Below are 19463 nucleotides of genomic sequence, written 5' to 3' on the forward strand. Positions count from 1 at the left end.
CGAGGCCGAGGGCCGGTGGCGCCTGAGAGCCACGGTGGCGGCGGCGGCGGGAGGGGCCGGCGCTTCGGCGAGCGGCGCCCCCGCGCGGCGTGGCGCGGCGCCTCCGCCGAAGCGGAGCCGCGGCCAGGCTTCCCCCGGCTCCTCCGGGGCCGAAGCGACCGCCGTGTGCTAAGCGCAGCCGCGGAAACTTTCCTGTCTCTTACCGGCACCCCCATCTCGCCTCCTCACCAGCCCCGGGAAAGGCAGGCGGGTTTGACGGGAGGCTGCCGGGGCGCCCGGCCTGGCGCCCCTCAGGCGATTCCCGCCGCAAGCTGCGTGTACGCCTGAGGTACCGCCTAATAACGCCTGAGGTACAGCCTAATAACTTACATACGCAACCGCTCGGCTTCAATGCGATAGTGCCGTATTTCCTATTCGGCTCTTTATTTAGGACACACGCGCGTGCTGAATGCAGCCTCCGGGATGAACGCCTTTTTGCGCCGGTTCAGCTAGGGTCAGGCAGAACCTGGCTAGTGCTTACGGTTCATGAGAGAACTACCGTTTCTGTTAATCTAGCCATTCAAGTGACATGAAAACTCACAGGCTGAGGGGTAACAAGTAAGAATGTCGACTGTAAACCCCAGATTTTTTAGAGTTAATAATAGCACTGCAGAGAAAGTAGATAAGAGCATGCTACTCGGTGTGGTGATCCTGCAGGTAGCGATGTCAACTCTGGAACAAGTTTTTAAATCTGAGGGGGACTAATCTCAAACCAGTTATGTAAAGTCATTCTGAACTCATAGGAGCTCCGTTATTTATGGAAGAACAGCACTTGAAGCTCGCAGTGAGACAGTCATTCTAAAAATTTGTTCCAGAGAAAGGAAATTAATATTAGCAATAGGATTCAACCTCAGAAATATATGAAAACACATCAAGACCACATGAACGTGATCAGACTGTTAACAGGGTGAGACAAATACTACTTTAAACAGCATACAGATATATTGTGGAGCTTAATGCAAGAAGATATTACAAAACTAGGAATAGTTTAAGGAAAAGATTTAAGTAAACTAATAAAGGAAAAGTCCATCAGCAACTGTTACCCCTCTGGTTCTGTTACAGTCTGTGTTTCAGGCTTGCAAGCTCCCTCCTGCTGTGGTTGAGGAAAATCTGAAGAGCTCTACTTGGATCTGTTTTTACTTGATTTGAATAGCAAACAGATACATGAGATCACCCTCATCCAAATAATGATGTGTCAAATGCATTTTAGGTTTGTTAAATATGTGATAAACCACAGAGTTCAGTCCAGAGCATGCAAGCAGCACAAGAAGATTTATTATTTAGCACCTTTTTCACATTGTAAGAGACAAATGCCACACCTGTACCCCATTACTATATATATATATGCTTACCTTTCCTGCAAGCATTTTTAACATCAAAGATTCAATGGGTAAAAGTCAAACCCTTGTGCCTCAAAGTATCGCTCAAAATCATCTGAGCATGGTGCATTCTAGCCCTTTTGCAGAACTGGTCTATGCCTGAATGTGGATAAATTGGTTTTATGTTGACTTGTTAGTGCTGTTTTTGTTCTTTATGAGAACTGTAACTGTGGCAGCCCAGAGGTGATTTCAGGGACCATAAGTCTGTCTCTGTGCCTTCAAACTAAACATGTTGTGATTCTGACATGATTAGTTTAACAGATAAGATTACACTACAGGTTTTTTATGCATAGATAGCATTAAAATAATCTAAAACTATGGAAGAAAGAGGCATGCTTTAAATGATTTTAAATAAAGCTATATAAAAAACCAGCATTGACTAGAGCCTCTCTAATAAGTCATTAAGTTAGGGAGGGAAGGTGTAGAAGGGAATTGTGAATGCCAAGTACCAATCCACACAACTTCTGTGTGACTGCAGAATTCAGCATACCAAGGAGTAATGCCAGGTTGTTTCCTGGAAGACAGGAATTGTTGTTTATTGCCAACTGAGCACACTTTTGCCCCTGTAAATGGGAATGATGTAATAAGAAGAGACCAGCTATTATGAGAAGTTTTTACAGTTTTAAGTCAGAGCTGAAAACCAAAATCATCAACCCAAAACTCTTTTCTTATCTCATGATAAAAGCTGTCAGCCCCCAAAGACCAGTACAATTACGTGTATCTCTATAGCTCTTTACATATTTAATTGTATCCTATGTATATTCTAGCTAGTGACTTAGCAGTAATGTTTGTCACAGATACAAACTTACTTTGGAAGGTTTGTTTCTTTCCATTATAAGAAGAGGTTGCACTGACTCCTAGAATAAAGCAACTCTTACAGAAGTGTTTCCTGCAATACCTGAGCAACGTAGCACTAATTTTATTGAACAACTGCTTTCATGCCATTTTTTCTTGTTTTCCAAATTCAAATTCATTCCTGACAAGTTTTTTAACCTCAAGTAACGTGTTAATACAACTTATCTTCCACAATGCATTGAAAGTTCTTCACCACTTAATTGATTTCTGCATATCCTAGTGTTTGAAGTAGAAGAGTTTTAGTCAAAAATTACTGAATTCTCATTTTATGGTCTATTTAGCTTCAGATAGGAGGACAAATTGCTAATTAGGTAAACTATAAAAACTATAGAAAATGGCAATTTATATTTTATTTATTTGTTTACTTCTTTTGTGCAGTGTTGGCTGTTCAAAGCCATTCCTATCATAGGGAAGTGGCAATGCAAGAAAACATGACAAGAAATTGTGAACAGAGGTCCCGCTGCCATTCTGTTAGGTAATAAACTTTCATTTGTGATTTTTTTTTTATTGAAGTTTCAGAAGACTTTAGCTTATTAGGCTTTTGTATATACAAACCACAGCTGAATAACTAAGGTTTGAGCAAAAGTGTTGGCTAATCAGCTCATGCTCTTAATGTATGTAAATATAAGAACGAACAATTGTGCAAATCGGTGGTATTAAATGTTCTCTATAACAATTATACAATATAGCCAGGATGATATATCCATTTTCTACTTCACTTTTCATAATGGTCATAATGATTTCTGCACAGCAAAAAACGAAGAAAAGTGAATCACAGCTATAAGGGGTGTTGAAAAACATAAGAAAATAGCTTGTATGCGGTTAAATAATTTCCTAATTGACTAAAGTGTTTACCTAAGGAACTTGAAGAACTCCATTAATTTTTTAAATCATATTGTTATAGCATATATATCTGAGTAAATGAAATTTCTACTACTCTTTACAAACATGCTTTCCTAACAAACATCAATATATAACCTAGTAGATCAAAAAATTGCTAATGTATTAATGTGATTTCACCTGGAAAAGAACCCCAGCAAGCCACATCTGTGTCATATATCCTGTTTCAGTAAAACCTACACAGATTTTTAAAAATAAATGGAATAGAATTAAGAATGGAAAACCTGTGAAGGCAGCAGTTTTAATAGATATTTTATCAACCATATGTGTGGTTACTTCAACTACTGAGATATTACTTGAAAATAAACATACATATTTTTGCATGTCTATTACCAAACAATCCTTTCTTAGTCTTCCTTAGCCTCCCTTGCAGACAGGATGCACTTAAAAATGACATTAACACAGCTGTGTGTTGGTAGGTACCATTCCTTGTGTGTTCTCAATTAAAAAGGTAAACAGTCCAAAATGAGGAGGGAGGGGGGAACCAACACCCCGAAAAACCTCATAGACGGTTACATGACGTACGAGTTCTGTATCTAGAAGGACAGATACAGGACAAACAGAAATTTTGGTATTTGCTTACTATTCATTGAATACACAGATAATGTTCATTCCCCTCAGGGAAGAACCCATGCCTTCTGCCCATTTTTTCTAAATATCAACATTGAATAGACATGACTGGTTTGATAAATGTGAATGGAATCAGTAGTTTCACTCAGCCGAAAGTCATCAAAAACAACATGTCCTGGTTGATGTATAGAGGCTCCTTGTGTATTATTGCAGCACTTCATTAAGTAAGAGGATTTGATGATTCCATCACTGAATAATGGTTTACTAAAAAGAAAACATAAATATAACACTGTAACACTTAACTTTGTGGGTTTGCTATTTATGTGGCAAGATTTGCTCAAACCCATTAGGGAAGCCTTTACAAAAAATGAAGCCTAAAAAAACCAGGAAATCTGCATTGAAAGTATCAGTTAAAGCTTCAGCTTTATGAATAGAAATACACATTGCAACAACAAATACTTGTTTAGTGTTGCCTGTTACACAATCTTGCATGCATAAATAAATAGTAGTCACAGCAATTCTAATGCTAATCTGAGGTGGGTACATGGATTGATAGCTCAATAACCAAGCTTTCTTCTCCTATTTTACTGCATTAATATTACAAAATCTCCAGCTCCTACCATCTGACTTTTGGCAAGTGAACAGATGGCAAATTTTATCCACTGTACCTCACTAAACAGAGTGTATGCCTATTAGCAGTTGGGAAATCAGCCAGATAATGTGGCATCAACTCTCATCACAAAGCCTACAGAGATGAGAGGACTTTGTGATGAGTTAGATCACGTTGCCAAGAGCCATGTTTGGACAAGTTTTGAAAATCTCCAAAACTGGTTATGCCACAGCCTCTCTGAGCAACCTGTTCCTTATCCACTCTGATTATGAGGGGCATTTTATTCCTTTTAGCTATTGAGAATTTCCCTTGCTGCAATTTTTGATCATTACAGTCTCAGAAGTAACTATATATTTAAGGCATGTATTTTTGGACTCAACAGATGGAAGAGATCAGTACTGATGTTTTTGCCATATTGCCTTTTCTAAAGAAAAGTTCAGTATTCTGTGGAAATAATAGTATTTGATATTGGGTTTAATTTTATTTACTTTTTGATTTAAAATTTTTATAGTAACTTCATTTTTCACTGTTTTTAAGCTTGTTTGTTTATAAGTAGTGCAGAGGATTTCATTAATGCTGAATGCATTTGCAGAAAATAAGGGAAAACAAAAGGTGTCTCAACAATTATGTCAAATACTAAAATAAACACCCAAATTACATTACAAGGACTAGAATAGCAGAATGGTTAGAATAACTGCTATTACTTAGCAGTTTTCTAACTGCTAAGTAATAATTAAGATCATTCTTAGAAATTTTTGCAACACTTATCTTAATTACATTAGCAGTAAGTTAAACCAACAGATGAAGATACATTAAGATGTCTGAAGCATGGAGAAGATGCCAACACATAGCGATCTGCTTTCCCTTTTCCCCTGTGACAGCTGGAGACTCCCAGTTCTCAGTGGAGAGCCCTGAAGAACTCGCATCTGCAAAAAGCTATGATACTGTTTCAGTGTGTGTCCTCTCTCTCTGTGATGGAACAATAAAATGTAAAAGACTTGCCAGGCATGAATATGTAAGAACTAAGTGATACGCAAATGGAAGCATGTCAGTATATGAAGGCAGTGTTAACTTCAGCTACTAACACCAAGGCTCAGCCATTTTACAAAGGGACAAAGTTGATCTTTATTCATAAAAATAACTTCAGTCATCTGGAGAAACCCCAGTTTTGTTTCTCAGGATAATTTTATGCCTGTTGTCTAAATTCTAACAAACACAATGATTATATTTTTCCCCTATAAAAAATGCCACATCTGTTTCTAAATAAATAAATGTGCACCCTTTCCCTTCCCATTATCCTCCAAGACAAACATTGCATAAAATTATCCTTACTGGCTACTGTGAACAAGTTTTCAGAGAAATCTAGATAAAAAATGGCATTCCCACTGACTGTTCTTTGTTAAAAGCCTAGACCCAAAGCTTTTCATAGCTTTCATGTCATTACAGAAAACAAGGACAGCATAGTATAGATACCACATGGGAAGAAATAATGTTGTATCCACAAATGAGGGTAGCTCCCTAGACAATCTGACTATGACAGGTGGTTTTCAAGGGGGTTTGAAGAATCATTTCCTTTATCTGCTGTACCTTATCTGCATCTAAGAGATTTATTAATTAGAATCTGCATTTCTGCATGAAATTTCTAAACCAAGAGGCTTAGTCTATCTGATCAGTATTGATCACATGCCTGTCATAACAACTGAGATTTGAAATATAAATTACATTGCTATCTTTTATCCTGAGCCAGGGAATCTTCAAAAAATAACTAAGTTCTATCATAAGAAAAATCTAACTTAATTTTTCATGAGGGCTTTATTTGATGTTTTTTTCTGAGAATCATAGCTTTTTTCTTCAGTGATGTGCTGTGAAGATGAAAAAGCCACTAGCTGTGTAAGAAAATTGGTTGAAATAAAAATGCACTTGTGTTAATGAATATGTTGCCTTTGAATGGGGAAGGAAGCAATAATAGTCTAGTCTGGACCAAACACATTTGCTTTTAAGTTACAAGTATAATTTCATTCACTTGATAAGAACTCGTATTTATTCATTGTGAAAGCACATGTCAATACCTCTTAATCCAAAGCCAAGCCATTTCACTTGCTAAAAATTTCAGTCATTTGCACATTCACTTGGACATTGCAACACTCCTCCAGCAAAAACCACTAAGTCATAAATGATAGAATTGTTCGAGATAAATTTTCTGAGTGGCTTTTCTGAAAAAGTACCGACTGATATTGAAGAAATGGGATGCTGAAAGGTAGCACAATCATTTATTATCAGCCAAAGTTTGATTTGGAAATCGTTAAGAACAGTAGGATGTTGCACGGTTACTGTTTACTAATAGTGAATTCCCAGATGTGGAGGTCAGTCTTTAAATAATACAGTAAAGAAAAATTCCAAATGTCCCACTCACTATGAACTCAAAAAACTCAAAAGTAAGAGTTTCTTTCTTCTCACTGAAGTCACCATTACTCCAGACATTGCTGCACTACACAGTGTTGCTTTTAGTTAAAAAAAAAAAAAACAATCCAATGAACAGGAAATACAAAATGTTTACTGTCACCTACTTCTTACAGTATCTATTTAGAAGATGCCCTACAATTTTGAAAATCTTAGTAGAGGCTGAAAACATTAATGTAGGTTACCTTATTTGCTAATGTATTATGGCAACTGTGCAGTCAGCCAGGAGGTCACCTAGCAAAGCCACCACTTAAGTCACAGGAAAAACTCTGAAAAAAAAAGATCTCTGAATAAAGATGGGCTAACTGCTTCCAAAATGAATCTTAAACAGCAGGTCTTATTCCAAAGAACTGTCATCTTCAGATGTTTCTTCTTGGCAATATTTCTCTCTCATGGCAACGCATGTACATTACATAACAAAACAAACACCATGTGTGATTCTTTTGTCTCTTCTGTAAGTTTAAAACTATATTAACTCTGTTAGAATCAATATAGGTACAATATACAAAGTCAACATGTGTTAAGAATTATTCCCAGTATTTCGTGTGTCACGGTATTTTTCTCAGCAATTTGTGGCTCAGGACTCTTGATGTTTACCAAAAAGTGTAAGACAAAAAAATATATCAATTAGGATTGATGAGTCAGGAAAAAACAAATGAGGTGTGTAACTTTTACTCATTTCACGTTATCCAAAAAAACAAACAAAGCAAAACAAAACTCCTGTATGTTCCTGAATTGTCAGTGGCAGCTGAGCTTTGCAGCATTTGCAAGACTTCAGAAAAGGCTTTCAGGAAACATAAAAGTGTCTATAATGTGATGTCTGAAGAGCTAATGAGAAATACCTTTTGTATAAAGTAGAGACTCCTTATATCCAGATGGCATGTACTCGATAGCTGTGGTAGCAGTATTGTCAGAGGTAGCACAAGCACACTTGGGAAATACCTAAAAAAACAGTTCAAGTGATCTCAATTTTTCATAAACTGTATCACAGTCTGAAATTATTCCCTTGTGGGGCTCTTTTCCTTCCACTGAAAACCCCACGTTCACTTTCTAACATTTACTTTCTGTGCATATTTCATCATCTGTAATGTATGAAAGTGTCAAATTTTGGAAATTCTGACTTTTTCATATTTCATTGCACAGTATGAATTACATTTATCACACAGAAATCTATGTGCAGTATACAGTTAACATGAGTAACAGGTATCTAGGTCAAAGCACTTGCTACTAACTTAACCTAAAAATGAGTAGTCTCAGCACAAGGCCCTAATTGTTTCACTCTACTCTGACCGTTTGCATAGATATATGAATATTGTTTTATAACATCTAAGTTAAAAAAAAAAAAAAAAACCAACCTTTAATAAAACCATGGCAAGTGGCAAGCCCTGGCTTAGAACTGCCAGACATGATAAATTATTGGAAACAAGGCTAAGGTGGGACTTGCAGCACATTCCTGTGGCAGGCAACGCATTCTGCAGAGAAGCAATTGAGGCTGTGCACTATCAGGAAAATATGTTCTTACCTTCTTATTTTCTGGAGGCCTGCAGCAGACTTTGAGAGTTGTCCATCATTGCAACACAAAATGAGACTCTCACAGTAAGACTATCTGGATGCTTACCTCAGTGTTCCTTCCAAATGATGTAAGTTGGAAAAGTCTCTCCTTCCAGAAGCAGACTCCAAGAGAACTAGAATTAGGCGCTATCTAAAAATAATTGTTCATTGGCAACAGAAATTAATTGAATTCTTTATATTTTTCATTTCATTCTAAAAGGCTTTTTAAAAATCAGCATGGCAATCAACAGAAATTAAATTATTGCTTCAATTTTTTTGATGGCAACAATCAAATTAGTGTCACAAGAAAAACTTAGAGATGTTCCTCTACATTCCAAGAGAAACCTGTCAAGTGCCCCTCACCATTTCACTTTACACATTCAAAGGAAACCTAGAATCACAGAATGATTATAGGTTGGAAAGGATCTCTGGACACATCTGGTCTTACTTCCTGCTCAGTGCACAACTGACTTCTTCAAGCCTTGTCAAGTTCAGTCTCAAAAATCTCCAAGGTCAGAGATTGCACAGTGCCTCTGAGCTACCTGTTCCAGTGCTTGACCACTCTCACTGTGGAAGTTCTCCTTATACCCACTTGAAACTTCATTCCATCCATAATTAATTTCACTAGTTCGATATTATTTGGGTTTGGATTTTATTTATTTACTGTCTTGTTCAAATTCACTGACTCCAAAAAATCAGATGTGGAGATCTGTCTCAGTCATGCAGTGCTGAACTCCACTTCCTTCTGCACCATTAGTCACCACTCGTAATTAGATATGGTAACAGGTAATTTCCTTCTGTCCCAGGCTGCAAGGACCCACCTCTCCCTGGCGAGAGTTTTCTCCCTGCACCATAGGAGTGTGCTGACATGATTTCTGTACAGTCTTAGCAAGCTGAATTTGCTAAAGGAAGATTTTTCCCGCAGGAATAGAGCTGGAAAAGACCAATAATATATAAGTAGTTAACATTATAGTTACCATAAGGAAAGAACAGGATTAAGCATTTAGAATCACAGCAAAAAGTCAGATGTGGTTATACTGGTTGATAGTCAGATTGCTAGATTGTTAGAGATTACTGGAAGATTTTTCTTCTTCCACAATTTAATTCAGCAACGCTTTTTTTAATACAATACATTGATTGTATCCATATTTATAACAATGGAGGTAATTTCTTTAATCCTATTGCTTTATTATGTTAACTAATCAAGCAGAAATTGGGGCTCAGATACCTGTTTGTTGGAAGTTCCCCAAAAATTTTGCAAATGTAGTCCATGATGACTTGTTCATGAAAATATACTGAGCCTAGCCATTATGACAGTCCTAAAAAGGGACTGTCTACTCAAAAGCTTGTCTGTCAAGAAGACTTTGCATTTGATATTTCTCCTTGTATGAAGGGGCACAATTTCACCAAAACGTCTTCCGAAGTCTGCAAGCAGAAGCCAACCAAAAAAAAAAAAGTGCTAGTTACACAACTTAATAAATTCTTAGTTAGGTCATTCTGCATGAAAAGGGGAAGGATATGACCTGACCTCCTGTATTTCTAGGGGATGATCTAGTTCTAACAACAGGGAAGGAAGGACAGGCAAACAAGAGGGAAGGGGTGGGGTAAAAAAAAAAAAAGAAACAAAAAAAAACAAACCAGAGATTTGCATTGAAGGAAAATGAAGGTTTCCATATCAGTTGCTCCTGGTGGTTGAACCTTTGACAGTAAAAGCAAGAAAGACACTGTTAGAAGCCTGCAGAAAATGCCAACTTCAATATAGATTGTAGCAACTTGTTCTGTCAGCCGTTTCAACAAGTTGAGGCATAGGTGCAACACAGGAGGAATCTTATAATAAATTATAATACTATTAGTACCAATAGCATATTTTACAGGTTTATTTTTGTGTCTCTTCCATTATTGCAAATCCATGCTTCTTAATGCAAATACGTTCTTTTTCTCCTTTACCCTTAATAATGAAGCCGACTTAGGGTTCCTCTTGCACACAGGCTGCGTGCTTCAAGGGTTGCAAAATCCATTATTCAAAGCTGAATTTATGCAGACTTCTCCCCAGTGGGTCATGAGTTTTCCAGATCCTGCAAGGCAATCCATCACTGCACTGCAAGGGCATACTCATGAGCAGGTTAGTTGCTAGTTTTGGAGATACATCCTTCCACATATCTGAGCAAGAGTGCAAAGATGGCCTGAGGGTTACTGTAATCTCTCATTGCAGAAAAACATGGTCTTTATTTATATTTCCACTTCACTGTTGAGACGTAACTATTCAGATGAGAACAAACCTTTGAGTGGCATTTTTAAAGCTTATCTAATTGTAGAGTTTATCATATTTAAATTTCCATTGAAGATAAATACACTTACCAGTCCAACTTTGTTGTTTTATATGCATAATCTGGGTGTTCATTATACCAGGATTCTCACATAAGAAGTATGTATGTACATGAATGTAAGTGACAAGTTATAAGTTACCTCACAAGTAAGGCATTTGAAGGTTAGGTCTCAACAAATAACATTCAAATACTGTAATTGAACTCAAACACGTAATATCTGCCCTTAAATTCTTTATTTTTCAGTTGTTCTTAACTGGTAAGGGATACTGAGCAGCTCAAGCCTGATTTTAAGAGCAAAAGTCTGCCTCAACTTTCACTCTTATATTTGGCCTTCCCCTCTTGTCTACAGCTTGGTATTCTTTGGCTTCTTCTGACATTTAGATACTTAAAGTTGTAGCCAAGATTTGCAACTTTTTTCCCCACAGGCAATGCGACAGTCCCGCACTGCCACCACCCAAATAAGAGATCCATATAAATACTGATCCTGCTTTAGTGAAATCTAGATTTCATTTCCATTGGAAACTTTAATAATGATAGTTCATAAAATTGTTGTACATGTCAAGTTTAACACTCAGATTGTGCTAAATCCAAAGTTTTTTAATGCTGTAATATAACTGTGCCAAATCAGAAAGCAGGACTGGAGCGTCATGGTTATCAAGCTATCATCACCACCTTTCATTTTTCCATAGAACGTAAGAGCATCCTTCAATGAAAGATCACAGAAGAAAAAACATGTGTGACATGGTACTACAGTTTTCATTTGCGACAGGGATATGATATATTCTTGTCTTGCAGGTATATGTGTTAATAAAATCACTCAATTCCACATGAAAGTTTGTAAAAGGCTTTCAAATGCCTGCGATCTTCAGAAAGCACTGAGCTCACCTGCTGAAACTCTTGCCTCTTTTTGACATCTAAAGACATGCAACTAAAACCAAAGAACCTAGAATCACCAATTTTCTTCTGACTACTGAGGCCATATAATCAGCAAATTTGTAGGTGTAAAGACGAAATATGAAAATTGTAGCAACTCCAGGAATTTGAAGACAGACACAATTCAACTAAACTTTCTAAGATAGTTCTGCTGTAAAAGTCAGGAATGGTCAAGAAGAGAAAAAAACTTCACTTCCAGGTCATGGAGTTGGCATGTGCCAGATAAAACAAACAGCTTTGCTTTGTCTTTTGCTCCCCAAAAGCTTGTGGAGTTTCTTACATTGCTGCACATGTTGTTAAGACTGCCTTCACCTCTCATCAGACTGTTTGATGACCTCACCCAGGGATCTGTAGCTGCAGTGTGACCAAGCCACATGCCAGCACAATGTGACTGAAGCAGGAGCACTGTTTCCTTGCCCTGGGGTCAAAAAGGGAAACGTTTCACTGTACAAGAACCGTCAGACATTATAAACTGAACTACAATAGCTAAATCTTTGGAGAGCTGACATCATTTAAAAAGAGGACATGGACTGGAGAATTGGGCAACCAGATATGGAGGAGACTGTGGGCAATGTAAATACAGGCCAAACTCTAAAGAAAAGCTTCACTTCAGTTTTTAGTAAAGATAGGGACATGCAGGAGAATAATGTTAGGGTACCTAAGGCAGCAAGTACAGAGAAGTAGAAATCACAGCTTTTCAGGAGGAGCCCAGACATGAGCTGTTCCTGCTGATCCCTGTGACAGAATATTGAAAGACCCAGAACAAAAAAAGTAAGTCCTGTAGCAGTGATTTTTAATTATGCTGTCAGTTCAAATATGAATCTCAGAACAAGTAGAGTACCAAAATGCTAGGGTAAAAGTGATATAAGTAGGTACAACACCTGTGGAATTGACAACAGCTCTAAGGACTATCTCACACAGATTACGTCAAATTGCACTCTGTGGTGCCCAGATTATGTGGGTGGCAAGTTCAAGCAGGAGGAATAGCACCTGCTCTTACCTTTGTCAGGGGAGGTGATGCTCTGCCACAGACTGGTGCCTGGCTGGCTGACCACCTCTGTCTCTGGTTTAGCTCCAAATTACTCCTCCTGGTTAACTCATCTGGTTTAGTCAGGAATAAAGTTGAGGAGGAACCCCCAAACAGCACTGCCTCTCATAACCCCTCCACATCAAATTAAAATCCAAACTCAGTCCTACTTGGGTGTGGTGTTCCCCTCCAGCACTACAAGCCATGCAGGCCCTAGGTTAGAACATAGCCCTGGCTTAGGATATGAGTGGATGGGAACTAGGGAGGAGACTCTAGGCTGAGGGTGCAGTGTAGATATCCAAAGAAATTAAGCCCGAGTCCCCAGAGTGGAGTGATATGCAACATGGATTTATCAAAAGTAATTCATGTCATCCTAGTTGCTATCTTTTTTTGACTGGATAACTAGCTCCACAGACCAGAAGAATTTAGTAGACGCAGTATCCAGTGGCAGATCACTATTTTTAAATATTATTTACAATGTGATTATACTTTCAAAATATTTAAATTATTTTAAAATCATTGTATTAAAATAGAGAGGACAAAAATATGTATGAGTATAAAGAGGAGATTTTAACAGGTTGTGTTCAAAGAAAAATTGTGAAAATGGAAAAAGAATCCATCACATAAATTATAGTTTTTCATAACAATAGTGTTCCTCACAGATTGCTATTCAGGACATGGTTTATTGGGCATGGTGGTGTTGGGTTGACGGTTGGACTCGATGATCTTAAAGGTCTTTTCCAACCTAAACGATTCTATGATTCTGTGATGTCCACTATGCTTAATATTTAATAGTAGGGAGAGCTGAAGTTCCAGAACAACCTGGCTACTTACGAAATTTGCAGATAAGCCAAAGCTGGATGGTATGACTAATACCGGTAATGGCTACTTTATCATTCAGGAAGGATTAGACGACAACGTAGTCTAGGCAGGTTAATGTCCTATCTGTACAGAATCTAATTATCAAATACACTAGCACTAACCTGAATGCTCGTCACTGATCCCAGTGGTTGTTATGAGAAAGAAGAGCATGCCAAATGACAGCATCTCCCAAAGCTCTGCCTCAGCAGTCCCAAAAATACCATGCACACAGCAGCCTCCTCTCCCCTCCATTAACTGCTGGAGTCAGTCCTCTGGTGTGGGGCAAAGCTAGCTGTCATGTTCCCTCTTTATTATATGCCTTCAGCATCAAACTACATGCCCAGAGAAAACCCAGGGAAACTGTCTCTACTGCTCTGTTCCCTACCTTCGTCCTTCTCAGCAGAGGGGCTCCTTATTTGTTACAGCTCTCCTACAACTTAGTGCCACTTCCTTTTCCTTGTCCTTCATTATGATATGCATAGAAAGCTTTCCATAAAAAAGAAAGAGAAAGAAACCCCAAAGAATCAAGTTCTTTGGCAACATCCAATTCATGTTGATTTTTTAACACTTCTAGCTGTATTCTAGTCTTCCTGACCTCTTCGCTAAAAAGGGAATTGCCCCCACAGCCTCTTGCATCCTGCTTAGGAAGCAGTAAAGGCAACCTGGTCTAGACTACATAATTTGTTAACTATTTGTAGAAAATATTGGGAAACACAAACCCTTCATTTTCAGCATATTGCACAACCCTAAACACCAGCATTCAATAATAAAGCTATTTATAGATTTAGCCTCATTTCATAAGCTTGCCTTTCTCATGAAACATCAACCCTCTGAACAGTCAGCATACATGACTTGGAAAGGCTGAAGCTCGTGGATACAAATTGTATTTTAAGCTGTATGTATTGTAAGCTGTCCCTTATCAGAACGAAGTAAAAGCTATTTAATAATACCTAATAAAAATAATAGCATAGCAACTACCTTTAACAGGTGATTGCGTTTTTTAGGTGAAAGGTTGTACTTGGCAGATGAGAAAGAAATTAAGGGCCTCTGCTTACCATGCTTCTACGTCTTTATTTTTGACAACAGTGAACCATATGTACTTTTTTCCTGTTGTTACTATAACAAAGCAACACTCTGTTAAATATTAAACGTGTACATGGATTAAGCACTCACATGCTGTGCTGCAGGAGTCTGTGCAAATCAGACTATTTGAATGACAAATCTCTTGGTTTGTGCATTTTAAAAATTCAAAGTAGCAATCCTGAACTACAGACACGCATCAAAATCCCTGTTACCTTACACATTATACCAAATCCTAGTCACATAAATGCATTAACTGCATGAGCACAGGGATCCATCTGAATTCCACTGCTAGATCGAAAACCTCTCATGTTCAAACATTTCTCTATTTTAATCTCAGCTTAAAAATAATCTAAAATACCAAACTCAATGTTTTTGCTCCAGCTGAAACCTCTGAATGGTAATCTCCAGCACATCTTGTAGCCTGCCTGCCCATGCTGCCCTTATTCAACACATTCACCTTTATATAATACCAAATTCTGTCCTGGTTAGATACCTAAGTGTTTTGTCCCAACATTAAACATTTCTCCTGCAAGTCTGAGAAACAGACAGTCCTTATCATTTGTTTTTTATTTTCTCTCCTCTAAAATGCACAGGAGAAGATCTACACTGGATTTAAATTAGATACTTATTTGTTTCAAAGGCATATTCCCCATTAAACAGGAAGCAATTGGTAGGAATAGAACAGCCAGTCCTCACTTTAAAAACCAAGGACTGACAAACATGGAAGATATCTCCTGATCCTCTGAACTGAAGAAAAACGTTTTGTGCTCTCTCATAGAGAAGCTGGAGTCAGCACGCAGACACACAGCCTCCAAGCAAAATTCAACTTGTGAGCTGGCAAACTCTGTGGTGAGACAGTTCTCTCCAGTGAGGATCAAGGCAGCTGAGCACACGTAAGTAGGGTACAATTGCCCACATAACACACATTCTCTGTACTTGTCCGTTTTCACTTTATGAGAAGAGATATGATATGAGCACAACAAATACCAGCAGACCAGGTTCTATATTCAGCATTTTAGTATGACAGCACAAGAGTAACATGCAAACCATGACTGTGGTGTTGAAATTGATCTGCAATGTGATTTCTTCCCTGTAGAGGCTGTGGGGCCTGTAAAACTGATAGTTGCTACCAGAAAATTCCCAGGGGTAAACCTGGAAGCTTGAGATTTTTATGTACAAAGTACAGAGCCAGTGAGTAGACATAGCTTTGATGAACTAAATTTTGCTAACACCCTACTACGGAAACTTGTCACTGGCATGAAAGGGAACCCACCTCCAGTCTCTAACAGAGTTCAGAAAGATCCTTCCACTATCCTAAACTTCATATGAATGCTGTATGTGTACCTCTGCCATTAAAATGGCCAAATCTGAAGATGACACTACTTCTCTTGAGAACAAGAAAAATATATGAAATCAGTGGAGTCATAATGATTTCCATGACACAACGATTTGGCCCATAACGACATCAAATTTTATCTACTTTGAGAATATACAGTTTGAGAAAAGACATTTTAAATTGAAACACTCTCCAAGGTAGAGAACAAAATGTCCCTTGGCACTTAAGTACTTAAGGTAGTAGGCACTGAAGCTTTCTGTCACCCAAATCCATGAACTCTAGCTGGCATTTGTCAACATAGGTATCGTCTGATAGAACTAACATCACCTGATTTCCAATTTCATTATAACAAGACAATCTGTAGGAATAGATGTATGTATTGCCTAATGCCCTCAGTCAGCTGCTTTTACCACTGAGGTACAAGTTATGCAGGAAGGAAAACAGTGAGCAGATGGGTATGTTTACTAGGAAGTTAAACTGTGTGCAGAAGCACCACTTACAATATTTCTGAGAATTGGTGGTCAGGAAAGGATAAAAGCATATTATAATTAATAACGGCATCAGTCAGCTCAAGCATAAATGAGTTTTTCCAATTTTTATCTTTCATAGTTAATGCTATTAAGCTGTATAAAAATACATTTTTTTCACTTACAAAATGTTTTGAAAAACACTTCTTTTTACTGAATATTTAAGAAGCACTAAGAATATATAACCATACAATGCTAGGCTACGATCTAAAATAGGTCAAACTCCAAAATACAACCTATTTAGGTACTATAAAGACAAGAGATGGATACTTAGAAACATACACTTGCAACATTTTAGAATTTACTTTTTTTTTTTAATGAAAGAAAATGAGTGTTCAGATTACGCAGAATTTGGAAAACTTCAGTGGATGCAGAAGAATTATCTTGAAAAATACATTTGGCACATAAGTTACTATATGTTCTCAGATGAAAAAAAAAAAAATTCCAGTTGTATGATTCTCAGTACCTAACCTGAAAAAAGATAGATGGATTCTTTCTGAGATTTTCTTCTTTAGCATAGAGTGATAAAGATCAGCTCTGAACAGGACTTAAGTTTAAAGTTTTCCCACTTGAAGAGGACTGGGTCACACAGATTGTGTCCAAAGTGCACAGCTAACTTGACTGTCAGCCAGTGCAGAACACCAGACAGTACTGGTTTGTAGAGAAACTCCATAATTAGCTGAAAAGCAAACCCCAGCTCATAATCCTGTTGTTTAAATTGAGATCAAAAAAGAGCCATTTGAAAGTAGGCCATATTGACCTACCATTGTTAGTCCTAAGGCTGGTTCAGAAATTAACCTTGTTCCAAAACCCTTGGCAAACTTTGTGCTCATATGGCTAAAGGCAAGTAATAACTTAGGAGGGTAAACAATAGCTCTGCAACTGCAATGAAATTTTCAGGAGAAAGTGTTGAAGCAGGAAACTGCAAAGGGCCTGCTTAGAGCTCCATAGTTCCTTAAAACTAGCTAAACAGGCCTTATCCTCTCTTCCAGGCAATGTTCTTTGTTCAGTGAACCACCCTGGCACTGGCAATCCCCGGGTTGCTAAAGTCTTCTACTACAGACAGGCCTTTACCAAAAGGAAACAACTCCTCTTTCAAACACCTGATGAAAAATTAACAAATGCAATTCTTCTCTTTGTTGGACACACACTTTGATTACACACTGCACTAACTTTATGGCTTCATAAACTGGTGAACTAAGCCAGTATAATTGGTAACACATGATCTAATCTCAGCTGGCATTTTGGTTTGATTATAATAGTGTTCATTTTGAGTTTACAGTAGTTGAGCCTATTTGATGTGCTTCTGTGATGCTAATATTTACCTTTCTCATTTAAAATAAAAAAATAAGAAAAAGCACACAGAACTAGATTATGCCTTCATATTTAAGAGCCCTTTGTGGGTCTCTCATGTAACACAAGTTAGGGCTTTTGAGAACAAAGGCCTTTATTAGAGTAGGTCACCCCTTGTCAAGAAAGATGAATGAAAATGTATCCACTAGCATGAACAGAGAACAGGTGAGCATATTTTACAGAGAAGAATAGAAGAACTTGGCTTGATTAGCCTAGCAAATTGAAGAGTGATGGGGATACAGCTTTTCTTCATAGCAGTCACTAAACGTTATAGGAGAAGACCTAGTGAGGCCAGTGCTGGCAGAGATTGACCCTTGTTGAAGATAAGAATCATATGCATCCAGAGTGAGGCTCTGGACAAGCTTTATAACAGGAGAAGACCTATAAACCTGCACAAATGGGAGTGGTCAACAAGCCAGTTCCAAATTTTTACATTTCTGGTCTTTCTGAAAAACAGTTTCTCTTTAGCAATGTATTTTTCCTCTATTGATTGTGTCTGTGTTGTGCACCTGGTAATCTGATTTGCAATTTTTACAGCCATAAATTTCCCTGGAAATACTAGATAAATTGCCATGCTTTTTAATTTACTTGAATTAAAAATAAAAAAAGTCTTGCTCTGCAACCAAGAAAGATTAAAAACTGTTTCTTTTCCCAGGAAGCAGATCAAAGGCTTTTATGAAAGAAAGGGAATATTTCCTGAATGGTTCAAGTGCATAGCAACATGATGTAATTCATAACATAAGTGCAATTTATGAACATTCCTCTTATTCTGAAGCTTGGCAGGAACTGTACTTCACTGGCAATTGGTAAGAAACATGCAACTACTATGAATGGAATAAGTTCCTTTAAAAAGAGGCAGTGCTTAGACTAACCAGTGAGTAAGATTTTTAAGTGGCATGACTGACGTGGTAAGTCTTTAAAGTAAGATATTTTTACATGTTTTCAATATAGAAGGATGACCACAAGTGCCGGATGTGCTGTCTAATTGTTTTTGGCCAAAGAGCATAGGCACAGAACAGCCATGAGGCATGACAGAAAATGGAACATGGTAATTCCAAGCAATCTGCTTTCCAGTCTTCCAGTCATCAGCTGAGCACTGAGAATTGTGTGACCCTGACAACTTCATATAGTTCAGTTTATAGATACGTTTCAAAAGTTAGTGCCTCTGGACACTACCATTTGAGACAGTTCTTCTGACCAAGTCCCTGTACAGACCCTCATGTAGGACTCTCCTTGACCTCCTCCTCCACTATAGAGCCTCACCCATTTGTAACAGTTTTCAGTATAACGTTTTATTTCATGAGGCATCTTGTATATACCATTTCCTCAATGAACCCTGTAGACCCTTTAGCAGGTTTTTTACTTTAGGTGCATTTGGGGGTTTTTATTAGTTCTTATGGCTTCCTTTTTGGGGAAGTTAATTCTAAAACCAAAGCTTATGCTCTTCTCTGTTTTTGTGATTTGGATGCAATTTTTTTTGTTCACTTCAACAAGGCTCCCTTTCCTGTCTAGCCATACCACTTTCTTTGTGATTTGATCCTTTTGAAAGCATGTTAGATAGGGGTGCATACATCCAAGTCTCTGATAAGATTTCTTTAAATGCTCTCTGCACAGGTTAAATTAAATTTCCTTTTAGCAAGCCTCATTTGTCT

At 37.8% G+C, this 19463-nt stretch overlaps 1 long non-coding RNA gene across 1 annotated transcript; it reads left to right on the forward strand.

The window, feature by feature from the left end:
- Positions 1-43: 43 nt before the first annotated feature.
- On the forward strand, positions 44-18611 carry LOC128151460 (uncharacterized). The gene is made up of 3 exons (XR_008238377.1): positions 44-1429; positions 2652-2748; positions 18467-18611. It is a non-coding gene; the product is annotated as an uncharacterized LOC128151460 (long non-coding RNA).
- Positions 18612-19463: the final 852 nt, after the last annotated feature.

The sequence above is a fragment of the Harpia harpyja genome, chromosome 14, assembly GCF_026419915.1.
Source record: "Harpia harpyja isolate bHarHar1 chromosome 14, bHarHar1 primary haplotype, whole genome shotgun sequence".
Lineage (NCBI taxonomy): Eukaryota > Metazoa > Chordata > Aves > Accipitriformes > Accipitridae > Harpia > Harpia harpyja.